Consider the following 7,328-nt stretch of genomic DNA (forward strand, 5'->3'; position numbering starts at 1 on the left):
TAAGAGAAAAAAACCTGTGGACACCATGTAGCACAGCATAATCAGTAAAAAGGAAACAATTTTCTTTCTTCCTACTGCTTGGTACTTGGAGTTTCAACACATTCTCATGATCTAGAATAACAGAGCAAGAGTGAGTATGGTTCTCTGGCGTGGGTACTCATAAGAGAACCTGATTCATATCACATTATATTTTTTAATCTGTATTCTGCAACACTGTTCTTTATATGACACAGATGCTACATGACCCACAATTGCTACACCTTAAACATTCCACAATTGGCTAATTCTTTCTCCATTCAAGACATGGTTCTGCTGAGTAGGAGCTGCCATTAAGTGCAGTTGGTACATCAGCAGTACTACCTGTAAGCTTGTTAGAAATACAGAATCTCAGGTCCTACCTCGGACACCCAATTGGAGTTTTCATTTTAACAAGATACCCGTGTGACTTGTATTGACATTAAAGACTGAGAAGTACTTCCTTAGAAATTCTGATTTCGTAAATGGAATTAGTAAATTAGGAATTAAGGATCTACATCTTAAATAAGAACCCTAGGTTGTGCTGGTTCCAATAGGCTTCTGACAATACTTTAAAAAAATGTTGAAGGAAACAGACCCTTTTAAAAATGAAAATTAAACTAACAGATTGATAACCAAATAAAGAAAGTAATCAAACCAACATGAACATATAGAAGAGTAATATTTCAAAGAGAGTACAGCCTATACTATCTTCTGGTTCATCCCTCTCATTTGACAGACAAGTAAAACCAAGACCCCATCAGAGTCAAGGACAAGTCCAGTTGGTACGTGACAAAGCCAACTGAAATGCAGGTCTCCTGACTCCTCTTCCCAGGTCTTGTGTTACAGAAGAAAGGGAAATTGAAGCAGATATTCAAAACAAAACAAAAATAATTGCAGCGAGTTTATTACAAGATGAGATCCAGAAGCCAAAATTGAACATGAAAATGGCTGGAAATGCTCTCTTTCCAAAATCCTCAGGATAGTGATTTCTCTAAGAACACAAATTTTTTTAAAGCTAAAACTCTGGAAAAATGAAGTCAGAATAAAACCATTATGTCCAAAGATGAGAGTCCTGGGATGTATTAGAGGTATGACTGGCTAAGAGTTAACAGCAGTTACTACATTTGACAGAATTTTCAACTGATTTTACACCTGAGAATACATTTTCATAGAAATGGGTAAATTGTGTGAAATGCCTTAATTACCCAAGGGTCCAATTTTACTTCATAAAATAGAGGATGGAGTCATGCATTTTTACTTGCAGTAAAACTATCGTTAACCCCAAGTTAATTAATCAGAACATTCAATGAATGGAAATTTCATGTCTCCAACTGTCAGTGACAAATCACAGGCAAAGAAGCTCTTGCTACAGATCTTTTTTCTTCATAAAAATCTTGTAAAAAATATTCAAGGGTCATTTCATATTTACCTCATGTCCTACCCCATAACGCGAGGTCTGGAACCCTGGGAATGTATCCCGTTCTGCTTCACTGGTCGTCTTCCCTTCTCATCATGCTGCTCAGCTTCCCCATAAATAGCCCATAATCTCTTCTCAGAAAGAGTGAGTTAACTGTGTCCGCTACAGCACTGGGCAAAGTGTCTGGTATGTAGTAGGTACTTAGTCAATATCTGTCACTCGATTTTCTTAAAATCTCCAGTGAAAAAACAGTGATTATTCAAGACCCCCACTACCCACCTGAGTTACCTTATTTCCAACATGAAGACATTGCTCCAGCTGAATGCGGTACCTGTTGAATGCTAGCTCCCAGAACCACAGAAGCTTAAAAGATGGAAACACTCTAGAATAGGTTTTGTTTATCAGATAAAGAATTGGTGACCTGATGAGGTTCAACAGTCTTTTTTTTTTTAGCTATTTTTATTGTTCTTCCTGCCTGGATAAAGCCATTCTTTCTCTTCTTTATTCCTCCGAATCACTGATTTTCCATATTTGTGATAGAGACTGTCAGCTGTCCACCAGGATGGGGCCTTCTTCTCCTTGCACTGCAGTGGAAGGGTCAAGGGTATTGCTGGACCACTAGACCGCATGACCCTGCCTCTCCTGCAGTGAGGTATGGCCTGGTTGCTGAGCTACAGCTAGTATAATGTGAGAGGAAGACATGTGTAGACTTACCGTAAAAGCACATTCAAGCTTGCTGATGCTCTTTTCCCTTTGGCTGTCTCAGATAGATGACCTAAAGGACCTGAGATGCTGCCTAGAAAGGGGGGCAAAACAACTGTCCATCTGAATGTCTTTCCAACCATGGAAGATAGCCACCCAGCTAACTAAAAGCCCACCCTGGACGGCTACAGAAGAAATAAACATGTATATTATTCTTTAAGCCACTGAATTATCGGGATGGATTTGTTACTGCACCTTAGCATGAGCTTAACTAATACAAATATTGCAAAAGATTTTCTCTATGTGCTCTAACCCACTATAATCTCTATGTGAATTATTTCAATCTATGTTAGGCACTGCAGTAATAATTTCATACACACAACTTTTAGCTTGTGTTATTATTTATACTTCATGTGCTCTGTCATCCAATTCACCAAAGTCAGAGATCACATTTTCCACTTTTTTGGGATATCCTACAATGCCCAGATAAAGCTATTGCCCCTTTTTTTTTTTTAACATCTTTATTGGAGTAAAATTGCTTTACAATGGTGTGTTAGTTTCTGCTGTATAACAAAGTGAATCAGCTATACATATATCCCCATATCTCCTCCCTCTTGAGTGTCCCTCCCACCCTCCCTATCACACCCCTCTAGGTGTACAAAAAGCACTGAGCTGATCTCCCTGTGCTATGCGGCAGCTTCCCACTAGCTATCTATTTTACGTTTGGTATGTATATATGTACATGCCACTCTCTCACTTCGTCCCAGCTTACCCTTCCCCCTCCCCGTGTCCACAAGTCCATTCTCTAAGTCTGCCTTTTTATTCCTGTCCTGCCCCTAGGTTCTTCAGAACCTTTTTTCTTTCTTTTTTTTGGTTTCCATATATGTGTGTTAGCATACAGTATTTGTTTTTCTCCTTCTGACTTACTTCACTCTGTATGACAGTCTCTAGGTCCATCCACCTCACTACAAATAACTCAATTTCATTTCTTTCTATGGCTGACTAATATTCCATTGTATATATGTGACACATCTTCTTTATCCATTCATCTGCCGATGGACACTTTAGATTGCTTCCATGTCCTGGCTATTGTAAATAAAGCTGCAATGAACACTGTGGTACATGACTCTTTTCGAATTATGGTTTTCTCAGGGTATATGCCCAGTAGTGGGATTGCTGGGTTGTATGGTAGTTCTATTTTTAGTTTTTTGGTTTTTTTAACATATTTATTGGAGTATAATTGATTTACAATGGTGTATTAGTTTCTGCTGTATAACAAAGTGAATCAGCTATACATATACATATATCCCCATATCTCCTCCCTGTTGTGTCTCCCTCCCACCCTCCCTATCCCACTCCCTAGGTGGTCAAAAAGCACCGAGCTAATCTCCCTGTAATACGCAGCTGCTTCCCACTAGCTATCTATTTTACATTTGGTAGTGTATATATGTCCATGCCACTCTCTCACTTCGTCCGACCTTACCCTTCGCCTCACCATGTCCTCAAGTCCATTCTCTACGTCTGCATCTTTATTCCTGGCCTGTCCCTAGGTTCTTCAGAACCATTTTTTTTCTTTAATTCCATATATATGTGTTAGCATACAGTATTTGTTTTTCTCTTTCTGATTACTTCACTCTGTATGACAGGCTCTAGGTCCAACCACCTCACTACAAATAACTCAATTTCATTTCTTTTTATGGTTGAGTAATATTCCATTGTATATATGTGCCACATCTTCTTTATCCATTCTTCCGTCGATGGACACTTGGGTTGCTTTCATGTCCTGGCTATTGTAAATAGACCTGCCATGAACATTGTGGTACATGACTCTTTTTGAATTATGATTTTCTCAGAGTATATGCCCAGTAGTGGGATTGCTGGGTCGTATGATAGTTCTATTTTTAGTTTTTTCAGGAACCTCCATATTGTTCTCCATAGTGGCTGTATCAGTTTACATTCCCACCAACAGTGCAAGAGGGTACCATTTTCTCCACACCCTCTTCAGCATTTATTGTTTCTAGATTTTTTGATGATGGCCATTCTGACTGGTGTGAGGTGATACATCATTATACTTTTGATTTGCATTTCTCTAATGATTAGTGATGCTGAGCATCCTTTCATGTGTTTGTGGACTATCTGTAAATCGTCTTTGGAGAAATGTCTATTTCAGTCTTCTGCCCATTTTTAGATTGGGTTGTTTCTTTTTTTTTTTTTTTTTTTTGATATTGAGCTACATGAGCTGCTTGTATATTTTGGAGATTAGTCCTTCGTCAGTTGCTTCATTTCCAAATATTTTCTCCCATTCAAGGGTTGTATTTTCACCTTGTTTATGGTTTCCTTTGCTGTGCAAAAGCTTTTAAGTTTCATTAGGTCCTATTTGTTTATTTTTGTTTTTATTTCCATTTCTCGAGGAGGTGGGTCAAAAAGGATATTGCTGTGATTTATGTCATAGAGTGTTCCACCTATGTTTTCCTCTAAGAGTTTTATAGTGTCTGGCTTACCTTTAGGTCTTTAATCCATTTTGAGTTTATTTTTTGTGCGTGGTGTTAGGGAGTGTTCTAATTTCATTTTTTTACATGTAACTGTCCAGTTTTCCCAGCACCACTTATTGAAGAGGCTGTCTTTTCTCCATTGTATATTCTTGCCTCCTTTATCAAAGACAAGGTGACCATACGTGTGTGGGTTTATCTCTGGGCTTTCTATCTTATTCCATTGATATATATTTCTGTGTATGAGCCAGTACCATAGTGTCTTGATTACTGTAACTTTGTAGTATAGTCTGAAGTCAGGAAGCCTGATTCCTCCAGCTCCGTTTTTCTTTCTCAAGATTGCTTTGGCTATTCGGGGTCTTTTGTGTTTCCATACAAATTGTGAAATTTTTTGTTCTAGTTCTGTGAACAATGGCATTGGTAGTTTGATAGGGATTGCACTGAATCTGTAAGTTGCTTTGAATGACTATAGTCATTTTCACATTGTTGATTCTTCCAGTACAAGAAATTGTTATACCTCTCCATCTGTTTGTATCATCTGTAATTTCTTTCATCAGTGTCTTATACTTTTCTGCATACAGGTCCTTTGTCTCCTTAGGTAGGTTTATTCCTAGGTATTTTATTCTTTTTGTTGCAATGGTAAATGGGAGTGTTTCTTTAATTTCTCTTTCAGATTTTTCATCGTTAGTGTGTAGGAATGCAAGAGACTTCTGTGCATTAATTTTGTGTCCTGGTACCTTACCAAATTCATTCATGACCTCCAGTAGTTTTCTGGTGGCATCATTAGGATTCTCTATGTATAGTATCATGTCATCTGCAAACAGTGACAGTTTTACTTCTTCTTTCCCAATTTGGATTCCTTTTATTGGTTTTTCGTCTCTGCTTGCTCTGGCTAAAACTTCCAAAACTATGTTGAATAAAAGTAGTGAGAGTGGGCGACGTTGTCTTGTTCCTGATCCTAGTGGAAATGGTTTCAGTTTTTCACTATTGAGAACGATGTTCCTGTGGGTTTGTCATATATGGCTTTTATGATGTTGAAGTAAATTCCCTCTATGCCTAGCTTCTACAGAGTTTTTAAAATAAATGGGTGTTGAATTTTGTTGAAAGCTTTTTCTGCATCTACTGAGATGATCATATGGTTTTTCTCCTTCAGTTTGTTAATATGGTGTATCACACTGAATGATTGGCACATACTGAAGAATCCTTGCATTCCTGGGATAAACCCCACTTGATCATGGTGTATGATCCTTTTAATGTGCTGCTGGATTCTGTTTGCTAGTGTTTTGTTGAGGATTTTTGCATCCATGTTCATCAGTGATACTGGCCTGTAGATTTCTTTTTTTGTGACATCTTTGTCTTGTTTTGGTATCAGGATGATGGTGGCCACGTAGAATGAGTGTGGGAGTGTTCCTCCCTCTGCTATATTTTGGAAGAGTTTGAGAAGGATAGATGTTAGCTCTTCTCAAAGAATTCGCCTGTGAAGCTCTCTGGTCCTGGGCTTTTGTTTGTTGGAAGATTTTTAATCACTGTTTCAATTTCAGTGCTTGTGATTGGTGTGTTTATATTTTCTATTACTTCCTGGTTCAGTCTTGGAAGATTGTGCTTTTCAAAGAATTTGTCCATTTCTTCCAGGTTGTCCATTTTATTGGCATATAGTTGCTTGCTGTGATCTCTCATAATCCTTTGTATTTCTGCAGGGTCAGTTTTTACTTCTCCTTTTTCATTGCTAATTCTATTGATGTGAGTCTTCTCCCTTTTTTTCTTGATGTGTCTAGCTAATGGTTTATCAATTTTGTTTACCTTCTCTAAGAACTGGCTCTTAGTTTATTGATTTTGCAATCGTTTCCTTCATTTCTTTCTAATTTATTTCTGATCTGGCCTTTATGATTTCTTTCCTTCTGCTAATTTTGGGGGTTTTTTTGTTCCTCTTTCCATAATTGCTTTAGGTGTAAGGTTAGGTTGTTTATTTGAGATGTTTCTTGTTTCTTGAGGTAGGATTCCATTGCTATAATCTTCCCTCTTAGAACTGATTTCGCTGCATCCCATAGGTTTTGGGTCAACGTGTTTTCATTGTCATTTGTCTCTAGGTATTTTTTTATTTCCTCTTTGATTTCTTCAGTGATCTCTTGGTTATTTAGTAGTGTATTGTTTAGACTCCATGTGTTTGTATTTTTTACAGATTTTTTTTTCCTGTAATTGATATCTAGTCTCATAGCGTTGTGGTCAGAAAAAGTACTTGATACAATTTCAATTTTCTTAAATGTACCAAGGCTTGCTTTGTGAACCAAGATAAGATCTCTCCTGGAGAATGTTCCATGAGCACTTGAGAAGAAAGTATATTCTGTTATTTTTGGATGGTATGTCCTATAAATATCAATTAAGTCCATCTTGTTTAATGTGTCATTTAAAGCTTGTGTTTCCTTATTTATTTTCATTTTGGATGATCTATCCATTGGTGAAAGTGGGGTGTTAAATTTCGGTATTATTATTGTGTTATTGTCAATTTCCCCTTTTATGGCTGTTAGCATTTGCCTTATGTATTGAGGTGCTCCTATGTTGGGTGCATAAATATTTACCATTGTTATATCTTCTTCTTGGATTGATCCCTTGATCATTATGTAGTGTCTTTCTTTGTCTCTTGTAGTAGTCTTTATTTTAAAGTCTATTCTGTCTGATATGAGAATTGCTACTCCAGCTTTCTT

This window comes from Delphinus delphis, chromosome 7 (assembly GCF_949987515.2).
Source record: "Delphinus delphis chromosome 7, mDelDel1.2, whole genome shotgun sequence".
In the NCBI taxonomy this organism is placed as follows: domain Eukaryota; kingdom Metazoa; phylum Chordata; class Mammalia; order Artiodactyla; family Delphinidae; genus Delphinus; species Delphinus delphis.